We start from the raw sequence: 17,858 nt of genomic DNA, 5'->3' as shown, positions 1-17,858 counted from the left end.
AAAAGAAACCAAGCAAGGGTGTGTATGAACGGGGGAAGGAGGAAAATCACAGAAAACCTTGTTTTCTCAATGTACCCTACAGGAAAACTATGACTCAGGCTGTAAAAATTCTTTGGAGGTCATCTTTAACAATGAGGAACAATGAGGAAGCAATCTAGCACCTCTTCTCTTAGATGTAATTTCCCTAGATAAAGGGACAGCTACAAAACAAAGATTAAACTCCCGTGGAGGGTCAGTGGCCAAAAAGCTGTCTTTGTAACTTGTAAACTGTCACTGGACACTTCAGCCTAAGCTATTTCACAGCAGGCTGCAGAGGCAAACAATCAAGCACATTCTGATGCATTTGGGTCCAAAGAAAGGGAACAAGCCAGCAGCGCGCCTACGTTAAGGAATGCTTCCATTTCAGAGGATCTCATTACATTGTTACAACATTTGTCCAATTTGTACTGAAAACTGGACCCCAGTTTTGTAACTAGGTTAAGCGCTATGTCAGAGGTTGGCCCACCCCTAGCGCACAATGCCCAGTTGCTAGAGACTGGATGACTGGTGTAAATTAGTTTTACTCTTCAATAAACCAAACCCAAGAGAATTGCTACAGAAGCCGTACAAGACAAGGAACAGAAGTTCAAGCTGTTTTCACATCATGTTCCACAGAAATCCACAACCCAGACCTGGAAAACTTGCTTTAGGTTCATTTTTTTCATTAAATGGCTCAGTTTCTCCAAGTGAGAAATGTTCCATCTTTGTGCCCTTTTATGATTTTATTTCTGTGGCATGTTATTAACTCACACCAACTTACTTCTGTTGCCAACAATAAAAAGAGGCAGTTGGTTTTTGTTAGTAACACTTTGGATCACAGATTGTCTAAAAGTGAAAGCCTGAAATTAGACATTATTTTCCTCTTAAGTGAAAATTTAGAATACATCCTTTTTAACTACTGCCTCAAGGACATCCGATTCACAGAACTGTTGGGTGAATATAAAAAAAAAAAACAACCAAAGTCTTTGGAGCAGGCACTAAAATCTAGAGCTATACTACTAAGCCGAAGTTACATTCATTTTACCCCCTCTACACAGAAGATCTTCCCATGAGAATGTGAACAGCACCAAGAGCAAACATTCCTCTACCCTGGCAGGTACAACACTCTCCTCCTAGGAAGCATAAGTTTGAAACTCTCTAGAAACTGAACCAAGGTCTCTTACAACTCCAGAAAATGCTCCAAGGCCTGGAACAACTGTACAAAAAAACCCACTACCACCTTGCTTTTAAAACCAAAGAGGAATACACGTGTTTTAGGCTACAAACTTCAAGCAAGAAAGCATGCAAGACAGTTGCCTTCAGTGCCTCTTACTGGCTTGCTTGGACATCTCTTTACTTAGATGCCATTGCTGTGCAGATTTAAGGGCTGGCTGGTGCCAAGTGGGGGCAGCCCCACTCCTCCTTTGGTGGGCAAATGGCCCCACTCCTCATGGCTGCCACCCCCCAGAGGCACTCTGATGTTTGTCACAACCCATTCCAGGTGGCAGTCTGGAAAAACGTTAAGCCAGAAAGAGATAATCATTTACTATCAAACTGAATTGGCTGAACACACCATCAGAAGAGCAGTGTGGGCAATATGACAGGAAGGGCAAGACCACACACCCAAGATTTTAATTCTTTATGTATTTTATAGGCAGCATTTTCCTAACCTGTTAAGGACCGACAGTTATTTGTTAGCCCAAGCCTTTAATTGTTATGTATGTACATACCACAGCCTTTATTATGACCTGTTGGCCTGCTGCAGACCACAGCTGGCATAGCAAACCAGACACCTTACCAAGATTATCAATTTTAATAAAGCGGTCAGGACCTGAGAAGCTTGGTTGCAAAAAGCTGACCACCACACTCTTCCCAGTTTCTGGAAGCACCCACTCTCTAGTTTTGCTGGCAATCTTGATAAGCTTTATTAATGAGGTTGTGAGCTTGCTTATCAGTGTTTTATTTTGTGGCTGACAGGTTTGGTCAACAAAATATGTTTGCATTCACATATTTGTAAAAAATAAGAACAAAGAAAACTTACTCCTTTACTTATGTTCAACAACCTGGTTTTGTTGAAAACAGCTTAGATTCCCTCAACAAAAATGATCCATGTCTCTTCCAACTCAAAAAAAAAAAAACAAACCACAAACCCAAAACCAAAAAAAGCCCCTCCAAACACACATTGAAATTGTCTAAAAAAAAAAAAAAATGCTTTAAGTGAGCTGTGGCAATGGGGAGCACTTCACTACTTCACTTCTATATACTTTCAGTGAAAAATATACTGTCCATACTTTGAAGCATGTAATTGCTATCCACCCTCTGATAACAGAGCAACGCTGCTTGTTCAGTAAAATGAGGACTGGCTGTAACATTGGATGAATGACAATCAGCACCATTACAACAAAATAAAAGTTATTTTGTTATGTCAAGCTATTTATAGCAGACAACACACAACACAAGATAGTGACAACAGGAGATCAAGCAAAAAATTCTTCAAAGGAAATAGACAGAACATTTACAATTATAAAAATACCTTATTACAAAACAGGAATAAAACTGTAATTTCACATAAAAGAAAAAGTTGAAGTTAGACATTCAGGTTGCCTTTTTCATAGATAGAACACAGCATTTACTGTAATAATAAAATTCATAAGAGAAAACGTAAAACTTATGTGAAGTGCTTACGCTAAATAATGATGGCTATATATCACAATAAAGCACTACCAGTTACCCTCAGACCTACACTGGTCACCACAAAGCAAGAGAAGACAGAAAAGAAAAGATACCTCCAGGATCCTTTACTCAGTCATAGGTGGGTTTGCAACACCCTACCTGGACTTGCAAGTGCTAGGCAGGGATTTGCAGACGTGGAAGGGCACGGAATCGTAACCTTGCAGCCTGTAATAGAGTACTACCACTGCTACCAGCAGTGTCGAGCTACAAGGCCTCAAGACTCGGGCTCGTCAGGCTTGCTCAGTCTGAACTTTTCCTGACCTGCCTTTTATTCAGTTTAGCTGTGACAGCAGCTTCTCTAATTGACTAGATGTCAATGGCTAATTTATTTTACGTTTGTTTACTGTGGTGTGATATAACCTCCAGTTATTCTCCATAGAAAAAGGTACTTACAATGATGGCAAAAAATAACAGCCAAAAAATAACGGCCTGAGAAGTGGAGAGACAGGATGCAGTACCGCAGAGAGTACAGGTAGGGGATAAGAGATGGGACACAGCAGAAACCCCATGACTATAAACAACTCACTAATGGTCAGTTAAAAAAAAAAAATGCAGACCTAGAGGTGGACAAACCTGGCTGTAGGGGTAACAAAGAAATAGTAACTAACACATAAAGGGCACCACATATAGTAAACTCAGACATAACCTGGAGCTGTAGACCAATTAAGAAAGAGGTGTAAAAGCATCTTAGCAAACATACAAAAAAACCCAGGTGGACCCTAGAGGGAGGAAGAAGAAACAGGCAACACCAAACATACTCCTCCCAACAAATGACTCCCAAGGCTAATGACCTCCCCTTATCCTCTCCACCAGTCCAAAGCTGCTGACTTAAAGACCCAGAGCAGCAATGGAAGGGTGAAAGTAACTGCAGAAGAAGGGACAGAAATCAAAAAGTGCATGTGTTACAATTTTAGCTGCGTTTGGCAACATTTTCCCATATGTAAGCACTCTAACTGCAATATTATTCTTATTTTTTTCTTTAAGAATTAAATCCACGCAAATGATTCTTGAGTCAGACTGTTAAGATTTCCATTATACTAACAATAAATTCTTGGCTTCACTTACACATTTCTATATGCACACAGACACATGCACAAAGGGTGTTTCCTCTTTGCCCATAAACAAGAATGTAACAACCGGGATGGAGTCATAGAAGCACAGAATGTTTTGGGATGGAAGGGACCTTAAAGATCATCTAGTTCCAACCCCCCTGCCGTGGGCAGGGACACCTCCCACTAGACCAGGCTGCTCACAGCCCCATCCAGCCTGGCCTTGAACACTTCCAGGGATGGGGCATCCACAACTTCTCTGGGAAACCTGTTCCAGTGCCTCACCACCCTCACAGTAAAGAATTTCTTCCTAGCATCTAATCTTAGTCTACCCTCTTTCAGCTTAAAACTGTTATCCCTCATCCTGTTACTGTACTCCCTGATAAAGAGTCCCTCCCCCTCTCTCCTGTAGGTCCCCTTTAGGTACTGAAAGGCCACTATAAGGTCTCCCCGGGGGCCTTCTCTTCTCCAGGCTGAACAACCCCAACTCTCTCAGCCTGTCCTCATAGGAGAGGGGCTTCAGCACTCTGATCATCTTCATCCCCCTTCTCTGGACTGGCACCAACAGGTCCTCCATTCCTTCTCGTGTTTTGCAACTCTCAAGAGCATTGATAGTCTTTAAAGTGTTACAGAAAGATGACAATATAATACCAAAGTCTGAAACGGCTCCAGGAAAACCAAATGGGCCGTCTGAACTTGTAACACATTCTTTCCTCAGAGGGAACGCTTTGTGCCAGGGTGACCTGGGTAATGTTGTTTTGTACCAAAGGGCCCTTCATAGGCATATATACAGTCCTACAACAGGACCTAGACACAACAAAAAAAGCAAGCTAAGCAGTCACTGTCTGCACATTCTGTTTGCAGAAAGAAGCTCTAGACATTATAGAAGACACTTGATTTCTTTAAGAAACACAAAGAACAGGAAGGAAGCATGGCCAAGCTGATAAGCATCCACACTTTTAAGAGTAGGAATTTGGGTTGATTTCCTGGACAAGGGCCCAGAGAGGAGGAACACGAGCAGAGAGCAAGAACTGGGTCAGCAAACTACTGAATAGTTATTTGTCCTAGTTTTCAAATACTCACTGAAGGTACTCTTACTCTAGCCCAACTGCATCCATAAGGGGTGTTAATACACGTAGAACTATTCAGATAAGCTACTTTTGAAAGAAGAAAAAAATATCTTATTCTGACAAAACACTTACTGTCAACGGAGTCTGCAAATAAGGGATCTAATTCTAGCATAACTTTGTTCTCTTTCTGCAAGAAAAATTAGCTGTCTAGTAGAATTCTGATGCAAAGACTAACTACCATGGCTGTGACTGAGATACAACACAGCTCTTCAGATTCATCTGATGCGCAGAGACATACAGCTGTCATTAATACTGAGAAAATGTAGGCCAAGCTTCTTGGTAGAGATCAAGGGCTACACTTAGGAGCCAGCCACTAATCTGTATGCCAAAGATGTACTTGGTAACCTAGCTGAGAACTCTATACAGGGGTCAGGTGTAAACAGTGTATAAATGCTGCCTTATCCACTTTAAAATACCCAGGTATAATATTATGAAAAGCATGAAAGGTTCTTCCAGTACTGACAGTATTGATAGCACAGTAGTGGCATGCATCCTTTTGGAAAAAAGTAGACACTGACAGATTTAAGTCTTAAGAAATGTCAATAGTCAGCATTGTGAATTTAATGTGTTAGAAGAGAACAGAAGTAAAATCTTGGAAGAGAACTGACCTGCCCAGATAACCAGGCAAGCCCTGAGCAATGTAGACAAGCACGCAGCTGTAGCTAAGGAAACAAGAGTATGAGGTGACACACGCCTCACATATATGAAATACGAAATCTGATATCTATTTTTATCCTGTGCTAGTTAACCAGTAATAGTTCAGGTGTTTTAGAGCACATTTTACACATTTACTAAATTATTTGAGAAAGGACTTGCTTTGCAACAGCAAAGAAAGTTTTATTTAAAGCCAGAGCTGACCACTCAAAATTGCAGCAAGATTTCAACACAGCACAAGGTTTCCCAATCTTCATAACAACAGCACCACCACCCAAAACAACAACAAGAAAAAGTGAAAATACCAAGCTGCCTGTCAGCTAAGGTAAGGTCACAGAGTTGGTGACCTCAAACACAAAAATAAGTTGTTCTTGACACAGCAAATCAGAAAGCCCTGGAACTCCCTGCTACAGGATGAGGATTCACATGGAAACTGGACAAATCCATCAAGGGGTGCTAAGCACATGAAGCCACCTCTAGCTCGAGAAGCCCCTAAATACCAATACATGTCTGTTCATATATTGCTTGCATATTAATGCTTAGAATCTATTTTCTTCCTTACGGGATGTGCATCCTTACAAAAATCTTAGAGGCCTCTGAGGAAGAATATTAAGGGGCCTAAAGAATAATAATTAAAAAACCCAAACCCCAAACAAAACAAAATAGGAAAGAAGCCAAATGATTAAGAGACAGAAAGTGAGAACCCCACAGAAGGAAGGATGAGGGCTGAAACAGAAAATTTCTCAGGGACACCAGGCCAAGCACCCTAACAATGCCAATAACTCCCCAAAGGCATCCAAGAAGCCAGTAGGCACTACCCCGAGATGCTCTGGCCAGCAACTTATATAAGAGGACAAGGGAACAGAAAAACCCTTGCCAGAATCTCAATTTGCCAGGTTTGTTCCTTCTCCCCTGAATGGCCAGCTTAGCTGGGACTGGTAGGTGGTCCTCCAAGTTGGCTGGGCTTCAGACTCAAAGGGTATAAATAGAAAGGTTAGGGACAAAGCACAGTCAAAGCCTCAGTAAGAGGTGCTGCAACCTGGCACATTTGGCATACACACATCAGGATTCATACTGCAGTAGGAGGACACATCAAGTGAACCGTATCAGGAACACACCCATAGCACAACTTTCACACTACCCATCAACTTATCCCCAGCAAAAAAACACAGAACCTGCTGAGCACAAGCCAGACCAAAGCTTCTTGGTCTCTCCACTTCAGGCAGGAGGTCTTGTCGCTTTGTGCATGGGTGGGACACAAGGGCAAGAAAACTGAGTAAGTGGAGTATGAGAATATAAAGATGTTTCTGTAGCACAGCTTGGAGGCAGACTGGGTGGATATCATGCAACCTACTTCGGCTACATACAAGGGAACATAGAGAAGCTTAAGCAGCAGCTCCACAATGAAAGTAGGATCCTGAGCCAGAGGGATTTCTAGTTTAACCCAGCCTGGTTTGTGTTGTAACTACTCTGGAATTTCAAGTTTCAGTGGAATGACTCACCTTTTTCCAGGGACTCAAGGAAATCAAAACACTCAGTGTTTGATTCTTACATACAGATGAGATAAAATCTGTTAATCGCTGACTATGATTTTTACCTTCTTCCACGAATAGTGTTTAAACTGTCACACAGCAACTTGATGTCATTGATTTCCATTGCCAAAATTAGAACACTAAGAGCAAAGGTTTAAGGAAAAACTAAAATTTAAAAAACAAACAACCCACCCCGCAACCACAATCTCCCCCCCCCAAACGAAGATGACACAAACCTGGGGAAAAAAAAAAACAAACAAAAAATCCCACCCAAAAAAACAACTCTACCAAATACCTGACATACTGCTACAATTTCATTCCTGAAGAGGAAAAGAATGCCTAGTTCAAGTTCAAACTCTGACTGGGTTGTACTCTCATGCATCTACCTAGGATTCACCTCAACTATCAGCTCCAGTTTGGAAGCCAAGCTTGTCACATTAAGTGTCACCTTGTTTCAGAAACATACAAATTTCTTGTAAGCCTCAGTCCTGAGAAATACAGCTTAGAACAATGAAACAAACAGATCTTGTACCTTCCCTGTGCTGTAACAAAGAGCAGTTATCTTAACCCCTAAAATACATTTCCCAAAACCAAGCAGTAGTTCTAATCTCTAATTCGTTACTGCTGTCTAACAAACAGCTGCGCTACCTATGAGGAAGCACAGATAAATTTCTCTCACCTCAAACTTGTCACTGGTTCTTGACTTTTTATTTAAGCTTGGGAAAGTTAAAGTCCAAGATTCCTACAAGAAGGATGTGAAATCAACGTGAAGGCTGTTTGTCCAAGTTAGCTCAAATAATAAGTTTAGCAGATGGGGGACAGGGGGGAAAATCCCTGGAGTATGCGTGCTATACAGCAGCTACTAAACATTTACAATGGATGCACACATACCATTTAAATTAGAATCCTTTGATTTTTGTAAGCTTACTCACCAAGACAACAACTTTGACTTCAATAAAACTCCACATAGTTACAGCTAAATTGCATAAAGATGCATCAGCACAAAATCAAGGAAAGCAGGAAGTTTTTTAACCATCTCAGCTATGTTATTCTCCATAAAATGTTCAATGTAACTCCAGATACCACTTTTTATTCAAACTCTCTGCCAAACAAACCTATGTCTCAGTACTTGCTAAAACTGATTTATTACCATCAAATACATTAATCCGCATGTTAATCTGCCTCAGGTCACTTAAAGTTAGTCAGAAAGGACTTTTGTCAAGCCGTATACAATGTTGCTTTTGGTCCACACGGGAGTTTGAAATCAGAGCTTGGGAGAGATCCTCTGACATAAATATTACAGCATGAAAGCAGCAAGTAATGGAGGAGACTTTTCCTGTAATCCATTTCCATTCTCCCTGCTTCACTTCACGGCATGTTGTTAGAGCCTAAAAATTTCACTAAATGAAGGCTGAGTTTATCTTAGGATCTTGTGACACCAGAGTTGTAAAGCATACGGCACTCACATGCCAGTCTCAAACTGACATTCATTGCACTCCAGTGGAGGAGGGAAGGTTTATAAGTTATACAACCTACTTCATCCATACTGCAAATAGTACACAAGACAGAAAATCTGGCTCAAACATTACACACACTATGTTATGTTCAATAAGTCCTGGCTGTATTTCCATACAAAGCCTTACACCTAACAGTTTAAAGCCTTCCAGTTGTATGGCTTCCTTATTCAATATTTCCAACAGAATGGAGAATTGGTTTTCACTAACAGACCACTTCCCTCCTAGTATAACCAATTCTCTAGGCCACTTACCAGATGATCCAAGATTTTCAGCACAATCAAGTCAAAACTTCAGACGAAAAAAGACGGTTGGACAATCACTGAAGAGAAGCAGTTTTAGCATACCCATCCTGCATGTTTGCTTAGCGACTGGATCACCATCAGCACAATATGCTGATATGGGTCTATTACCTGTCACGTCCCCTGAAGAAGCATTCTCCAATGCAAGCGGCAGTAACGCATACATTCTACACCTTTCCTTTTTATGTCTGCCTAGTAATTAATTCTAAGTGCCAGTAATTCTCAATTACTCCATCACTAGTGTGACTAAACATTATTCCATGATAGGAATTATGCAACTATGCTTTGGTCAACCCCAAATACCACCACTGTTACCTGTGACTTTGAATGTTGTAACAAATAATATGTTTATGAACTGTTGATGTACTAAAAAGACATAACTTAGATCACCACACAATTCAGGAGTCCCTTCGGCTTGAAATGAGAAAGCGTTCAAATAATCTGTTACCTCAGAACCGGATCTCCAAGAAGGGAGCACCAAGTTTTGAGAGAGTTTTAATCTCTACATAGGATAAATCCTCTCAAAAGGTAATAAGATTTCATGGGGTACTACAAGAACTACCAGACACATCATACTTACTGCTAAAAGAACAGGAATGTGGAATCATACCTTTTCAAGGATGACCTTAGACTGAACAAAACATTCATGTGAGTCTTGCAGGCAGATAAGCCCTCAGGCACTTACATAATAATGAACTATTGAAACAGAGCCAAGACATGAGTTTTCAGAGGAAAACAGTCATGGGTTCTGTGATCATGCTTAGTTTTTCACAATGACTTTACTGTGATGTGTAACAAAGGGGTATTTGAACTGGTTAACTAATACAGAAAAAGTCAGCTGGAAAAGGCTTATATAGAAGAATGAAAAACTAATGTCCTTTTGAGAGCATCTTGTACCACTTTTCCAATAGCATTTTAAGACTCTGCCCCTCAAAAGCCAAAGCGGACCCAGGTTACCCACAGTCATGCAGAGCTGTACTGTTACAGCAACCCCGGCCTTATCTGAGTGTTTGAGATTTTTTGGTATCATCTCGGACAGCCTTGTGTATCATCTCCCTTCCCCTACACTGACCTGTATACTGGAGTCCTTCCAAATCAGTTGACAAAACTGGCATTTTCAACAGCATCACATGCCAGTTAGATGTTTTGGACAGAAACATTTATGCCAGTGCTGTGAAACCTGGTTATCCTCTCTCACCCTTTATCAAGGGCCAGCTTAACTTGAAATTTTGAGTTTGCCTTCATGGCAGAAGACAGGAAATACCGTACCTTTAAACTCCAGAGTATAGGATCAACACCAAATTAGAAGAGTTTTACAGATACAGTACCTAAAACAAATACACATCTTCTCAGTTATTTTGGCAACAATGTTGAATCAAACATTGGACTTCTGTAACACAGGAAGTTTTAATGTTTTATTACTGATCTTCCTTCTCTACAGTCCTAGTTGGTATAAGAATGCCAGAACACCTATGAAAAATAATCCTAATAAAAAGAAAAAGAGCTTTGGCAAATTATACTCTATGTTTCTGGAGGATGACCTAAAAGGAGAAGAAAAGACGACCACGAAAAACTATTCCTTTATATCCTTCCTAGGAGTGAAATGAACAATTCATAATTATAAGGTGGCTAGAGAAATTTAGTATTCCTCTTCCATACCAAAAACGTATTTGAAAATTGCCCCTTAAGAAGTATCTTACAAATCAAGTCTAAGCTACCTAGCAACTTCCTTCGCTGCATCAGTGAAGCTCAAAAGGATTTTTATAACACATCCATTATTGAACTATTTCTGTAACACTGCAGAATTCATATGGTTGCCAATTATTAAAAGGTCACAGAGCAGGAAGTCAAAGAGCAGTTGCACTTAGCCATGGACATTAAGACCATCAGGACACAAGCCTTTTTCAGCATTCTTCTCTTAGCTTAAACTACATAAAGGTCAGAAAACCACTAAGTAAAGCTTTTGTTGACTTTGTTATGCTTTTCTCAACTCTCAGGACACCCACTTCAGAACATAATCCATTTTGTTCCCCACTGAAGGTACAGCAGGCAGAAACCCAATAGCTGGCACTTTGTCACATAGCTACTTTAATAAGAATTATGAATAGGCTCTTCCTTTTATTTCTACAGTCATGTTCCATTAAAACCAAAAACTATTTGCCTGAAAGATTAATATTGAAAACAGCAGAATATTGCTGTTATCAGCCCTGCAATGCTATATGCTATTCTAGGGAATACAGAGACACACAAATAATTGCTTAAACTAAAACAATTTGCAAAGCACACTGTTCCTCACAAACAAATTGGTTGTATCATCCCATAATGTCAGAAAGTACCAGATTCCACCACCCCATCTCAAGAGCACTAGCACTTGTCTAAGTAATATGCACCCATAAATTCCACCAGCCAAGGAGATCAAGACATAAATTAAAGCATTAGGAAGAAAAACAGAAAAAGTACATCCTTCAGTTTACACCAGGGAATGGCAAACACTGAATCTCGGGAGCAGCCCACTAGGAAATGCAGTGCAGTATTCTTCAAAACAAAAGCATACCTAAACTGTCAGCTGAGACAAGCCAAAATGCATTGGTCAGTGAGCGGCTCTTCATCTCAAGTCCTACTAGCCATCCACTACCTTGTTCCAAATGCTAAAATGCCTTTCCCTTCAGGTAAAAGCTTGCCAGTCCTCTCAGGGACTGAGAGTATTGCCAGTCTCAGCTATACTTGTCTTTGCATTGCATGGCTTTTTAAAACAGCTCCCACTGCAGACTGGGAGACACAGATATAAATATTTCTAGTACAAGCAGGAGTTAAAGATTAGCTAACGGAATTTTACCACTAGCTAAAGGAATTTTACCATTCAGATTAAATCTAAGAAGCCGGGGTGGTACTTGTTCTGAGAAGGCAGCTTCTACTACCTGAATTCAATTATTCCATTTCCATCAGAAGTTCTGCATTTTACAAAAACTCAGAAACAACATATAGGTATATGTTGGCTTTAAATCCTTATAATAGTAACAGGTCCCAAAATCTAGTGTCTCTCACCAAGTAGTTTGCACATTCTGTCTGCAGAAAACTTTATTAAAGTCTTTCTGTGAAGAAAATGTTTCATCCAGCAAGGTTTGTGGCATGTTTCATCCAGAAGAACAGCCTGTTTATTCAAATATCCATAAAAATCCAGTTTACTAAAACACACTTACAACATTTTGAGAAAATCATACTAGTCAAAAAATAAGCATATCCATCAGTAAGGAGCTAAAACGGAAACCACACCAGAACGCTGTCATTAAAACAGAGAGAAACCCACTCAAGGGTGCTACCAACAAAACAACCCGTACTCAAGAACTGTAGGAGAACTGATTAACACATCCAGGGATCCCCCTAACAAAGTCTGTAGCACATGAACAGTCATCCTCTAGACGTAAACAGAGCAGCACAACTGACCTTGGCTTCAAACAAGGAATGGCAGTCTCCTCAATCCTCTAAGCAGATGGAACCAAACAGGTTGGGGAAAAGAGCATTTAGTTTGGTTAAGAAGAGAAGGAAGGAAATCGGATGAATATATATGAAAAATGGCTCTGGCATGCTTGCAATAAGCCAGCCTAGCCACACCTTTGAATATATGCAGACAATCATAGCTACATTTAGAAAAACAACAATTCACATTGGCAAAGACAGCTAGACTTTTACATGACCTATTTAAATGCAGGCAACGTTGTAATGTTATGACACCTGTATCTAGTATAAGTTTCATTTTCAGCATTAGATGAAGAAACATGAATGCTAACCATTTTGAGATAAAATACTGCCAGGAAGAAGATAATAGGACAGGGCAAAAAAGGGAAGTAGCCTTTCCTGAAGCAGGTCCCAACAGAAGTTTGCAATGTACTTAGATCTGCTAGCAGAACACTGCAATACCCATTTTAAGTATTCAGACTTGACTTCCAACTCATTCTGCAAGGAAACTGTCTACTCTCTTGCTTACTGCTGCCTAAAGGTACCTTAGAGCCAGTGGATATAGCTCTGACTGTTCCAACACTTTCTGCCTGTAAATAGTGCCTGACTATTTTCTATTCTCACAAGGGCTTAATTAGTCCTGTTCACACAGAGCTGCAGCAGCTGGCACATCCCAGCAGACTCCATTGCATTTTCACAGCTACTGAAATCCATCTGAACCACGCTGCAAATTTTTCTACACTGACAATTACATGTCCTGCAAACCTTTTATCTACCTATACATTTGAAGATACCTTTCTGCAAACAATTTAACCACAAGCCCTGAGAAATCCCAAAACATTTGCTGACATACATACAGTTCACAGAAGGCCAAACAATCCTGCATGGCTAGAAAAAGAGAGGTTCTCTCCTCCACTAACAGAGCAACAGAGATCTAACTCTAGAATACAGGAGTAATCATGGCTACATGCAACAACAAATACAACTGTCATCTAATTTTGTATCCATCATCCCTAAAACATAACTCATCTGCTCAAGAGACCATTAAGCTACAAACAAAGTTAAATAAATTAAAAACACAAACAAAACCCAGACAGTAATTTTCTTCCTACCGAGGCCATATCATAACTCAAACAGATACCATTTAACAAAAAGAAAAAAAAAAAAAAAACAACAGTGAAGGACAGAGATATTTCCATGAGGTTCTGAAAATTCCAAAGAAGTTAAAATTGAAAGTCATGTTAAATCAGAGGGAAAATTGGTATTAAACATGTAATATTTCCTCTTCAAAATTCTGAGCACCTTAATTTTGCCAACACCTCCTCATTTCAAGTTCTTTGCTACTTTTCAAAGCAAGCAGCAGCAGTATAAGCTTGTGGCACCTCCTTTCCTGAGAGAGGCTGTCTGCCTACCACCACGCCACCGGCCACATCACAACACAGCGAGCAGACTTTGGTATACAAAAAGATTGTCACTGTGCCCTGAAAGAAAACCTTGAGGTTCATCTTTAAACTGGACTAATATAAAGATTTTATTTTTATGTCAAACCTTTGAGACAAGCGTTGCAGAAAATGTACTTAATCAGTGGGCAAGTTAAACCCCAGCTCAGTTTTACAGTTACCTGATGATAAAGTCTGAATCTCTCGCTCCTAGCTATTGCCACACAGAAGGCAAGAGGTTGGTTGGTTTTTTTTTTTTTTTTTTCAAAGTACTGCAACAGGAACTATAACGAAATAACTCACCTCCTGCTTCTTACTAGTTTACATCCTCATCTGCGGCATCCTACTTCAAAAGTAAAATGTTCTGGTAGTAGGACCATATTCAAATAAACAAGTGAAAGTTAAAAATGTTTTCAGAAGTCTGTTTTCTGAAGAAGCAGAACTTGTACCTTGATTGTCTCCATATTCTTAATTTTTGAAAACCAGTTTCTTTATTGAACTTGTCTTGACAAACATATTGCTTTAAAAAGGAAAGGCAGCCAGTCACCATGTTAAGTACAACCAGCTGAAATACAATGTTGTGTAGAAAGGATAAGGCATTTAGAACAAGTTTTTTTTCAGAGAACAATAAACTTCAAAGTAGTAGTCTTCCCCTTAAACACTGTCCCAAATACTTCTTCATAATCACTACCATTATCTTGTGTAATGTCTTTTCACATCTACCAACACCGTCTGCCAGAAAATTCGCTGAATGACTCAGACACTTTCAAATCATAAATACTCAAAACTGCTATTTCCATTTCAGAAATACTTCTATTTAAGCATTCAAATTGCTGATGGCATAATAATCCAACAACATCCTGAAGTTTCCTTATCATGATTTTCCTCATGCACAGACAGCATCTCCACTGACGAAAGCAAGCCTTGTTTCTTTGCACAGTGTCTTGGACAACACAGTTTCACAATCAGAAACCTGTAAAACTTGCAAAATTTTTAGTGCGTAATATTGAGCATCTTTTGTACACAAATGCTTGACACAGCTCCTCAAACATGCAACTGAAGACATAAGATAACAGCAGAGATCCAAGCATTAAAATCACTGGCATTACATGCCCTGCCAATTCCCATTAATTTTCCTTCATAACAAGTCAACAGAAATTCTTGCCTAGAGCAAGCACAAGCTTTTCAAACTCCAGCCTTTTTATCCTGTATCCAGGAGTCAGGCTTCAAGTCTGAATCTCACCCACATTGCCAGAACCGTTGCTCACTAGTCACTTGAGCAAACTAGTACTAATGTCACCAGTTCAACAGCACTGATACAACTCTTTCAGTGTTAAGACTGGGGGGGGAAAGGGGAGCTCTTTGTTTGTGTCTGGCTCTCCTGAAGACCCGATATAATGCAAACTCCTATACTCGTTGCATTTTATATTTATGTTTGAGAACAAACATATAATAGATACGAATCTGTTGAAGGAATTTTCACCACGAAAGGTTTTGCTTGAGAAGTATGCCAAGAATACACTCTTGTCCTTCACACCAGATTATTTTTTCTTATCTGACTAATACTCAGAAAGCATCGTTTTGAAAACCTGGACTGAGTTGGGATGCAGCTTTTAACTCCTCCATTACTAATTCCAACTCAGTTTTCCACATTAGCAACTATTCTCCACGGTTTTCACCATGAAGCTGCCAACAACCTTATCCGCAGGCTTATTTAACCATATTTAGTTGTCATTTCCCTATTTTATCAACTAATCCTTCACCTCCAACACAACAATGAACTTCCTCCAAGCTGCCTAACACACACTCACAGTCTTGATCCAGGATTAAGTGTCACAGTACAGATGAAGGCTACACATAGTAAGTTATCCCTGTAACATAAGAGCTACAGCGTAGAATCTTCATAACTGGAACTGGCTACTACCCCTACAGGAAAAGGAAAAACAAACCCAAAACATTATCATTTCCTTTCTTCTATAAACAATATTAGCTCATAGCCGAAGATAACAAGGAAAACAAGCTGTGTTTTATGACTGCGTTGCACCCATAATTCTATGGCACAACCTCTAGTTCTGTCAATCATAAACTTATTTTCCTCTGTTTGAGCAGCTACTATTAAATTTGAAGCAGTGTCATTAAGGTTCTGTAGGCAGCAAGCACCTCACTACTGAAATGCTACAAGAAGGCTTCTGAAAGCTGAGAATTTTTACAGTATAACTCAGAGAGAGGACTGTGCAGTACACAGCCCTTCACTGACTTCCAGATCTGTGAAGATCACAGCCACGACGTAACCAGGAATTTAATACTCCCTGACACCGACTACAGCAAGGGAGTTAAAACAAGAGTTTAAGTTACACATTAAGACCTCAACTCTTGAAAACCAGATTATGCCCAGAGGACCTGGCCAACTTCATAAACCCTAGTGCATTTAAAAAAAATATACAACACAGTTGCAATACACAAGACAATTCAACTGCCTGAAGGACTTCAATACTGCACTAAGAACAAAATGTATCTTTAAATAAGGAATAATATCTAAAAGTTTTTCTGCTATGACAGATGGGTACAATATAGTTTATACACAAGAAGTGACAAAGCCTGTATGTCAAGTAAGTTATAATTCAATATTAATGGTTTTCTTAAACATATGCCAACATATACATCTACTAAAGCCACTAAATCAGCTGAGCTGTAAGGCTAAGGCAGACACAAAAAGAAATCAACACTGCTTGAAAAGCTCAGTAACAACAACAGCTGTCATATCTTCTTTGTCTTCTAGTCGATTACCATATGTTTCAATGTCTTTGTTGCCCATCCTAAGCAAGCAAGAGATGAATATCTGATTCTCTCTCTCTAAAAAAAAAAAACCCACCACTTTTAAAAAAGTTTATTAAACTGTCACTTAGGAATACCCAAGTTCTAGTTACACACCTGTCAAATATTTGCATTACCTACCGTTGATAACTCCAGTGTTTACAGCTACATACACACAGAGCGCTCTGCGGGCAAGCCAAGGTTCCCATATTGTGCAAGCTCAGGAGTTGTTATTTTTATCGCCTCTGTAAAAAGCTTTTAGAAGCAGCAGCCGACTTCCCTGTCCTAACAAGCAACAAGTGCGCAGAATGCTACAACCAAGACCCACTTACAGTGCTCTTGACCCACTTAAGTGCTTCGCTGGCCTAAAGCCTCCTCCGGCCGAGCAATTCCAAGCGCTCCTTCGTGCCCCTAAGCGCACTCCCTGACCACAAGCCCGGCTCGCTCCTGCCGAGCCGCCCGCAGGGCCCGCTCCCCGCCGCCCCGACAAAACCCGGCCCCGGCCGGGGGGCAGCGCTACCGCCGGCCTTCCCACAACACCCCGTCCACCCACCCGTCCGCGAAGGGGGCAGCCGCGGCCCGACCCCCGCCGTCCCCGGGGAGCGGCGGGAGGGAAGGAGGCGACTCCCCCCGCCCCGACCCCGCCGCGGGGGCTCCCCCTGAGCGGAGAGCGGGCAGGACCCCCGGCCCCGCGGGCGGCGGCCAGGCCGCAACAGCCCCTCCAGTGAGGAACAGGGCGGGCGCGTCCCCCCGGGAGCACTCACCTGGCAACGGCCGGCGCCCGCGAGGTGCTGCCCGCCGCCACCTCCCCTCCAGCGGCCGCCACTACCGCCACCGCCTGCCCGGCCTTGTCGCCTCCTCCTTGCCCTAAAGCGTCATCATCGCACGAGGCCGCCGCCGCCAATGCGGGGCTCGCCAGCGCGCCTGCGCACAACGCGCCGGAAGGAAACGCGCGGGGCGGGCGCCCGGCTGCGTCTTGGGGAATGGAGTAGGGAAGACAGGAGGGCGGCGGCGGAGCGCGCATGCGCACCAGGCGCCCGCCCCGGGGGCCGGGCAGGACGGGGAAAGGAGGAGTGCGGTCCCCCTCGCGCCGCAGGGGACGGCGCTGATTGGCTGAGGGGAGGGAGGGACATTTGCGCGGGCTTTTGTTCTCTCCGTGTGTGGGGCGGTTGGCGGCCGTTGGTGGTGGCGGGGGAGGCCCAGCTGCCCCTCAGGAA

At 41.5% G+C, this 17,858-nt stretch overlaps 1 protein-coding gene across 1 annotated transcript in view; it reads right to left on the bottom strand.

The window, feature by feature from the left end:
- Positions 1 to 17,563, bottom strand: part of ADIPOR2 (adiponectin receptor 2) — a 46,587-nt gene extending 29,024 nt beyond the window's left edge. The window contains exon 1 of the mRNA XM_074584247.1: positions 17,406 to 17,563. The gene's annotated coding sequence lies outside the window, so the exon portion shown is untranslated. The remainder of the gene's footprint in view (positions 1 to 17,405) is intronic.
- Positions 17,564 to 17,858: the final 295 nt, after the last annotated feature.

The sequence above is a fragment of the Larus michahellis genome, chromosome 1 (genome assembly GCF_964199755.1).
Source record: "Larus michahellis chromosome 1, bLarMic1.1, whole genome shotgun sequence".
NCBI lineage: Eukaryota > Metazoa > Chordata > Aves > Charadriiformes > Laridae > Larus > Larus michahellis.
Note: the sequence above shows the minus strand (reverse complement) of the source record. Positions and strands in the feature narration are given on the sequence as shown.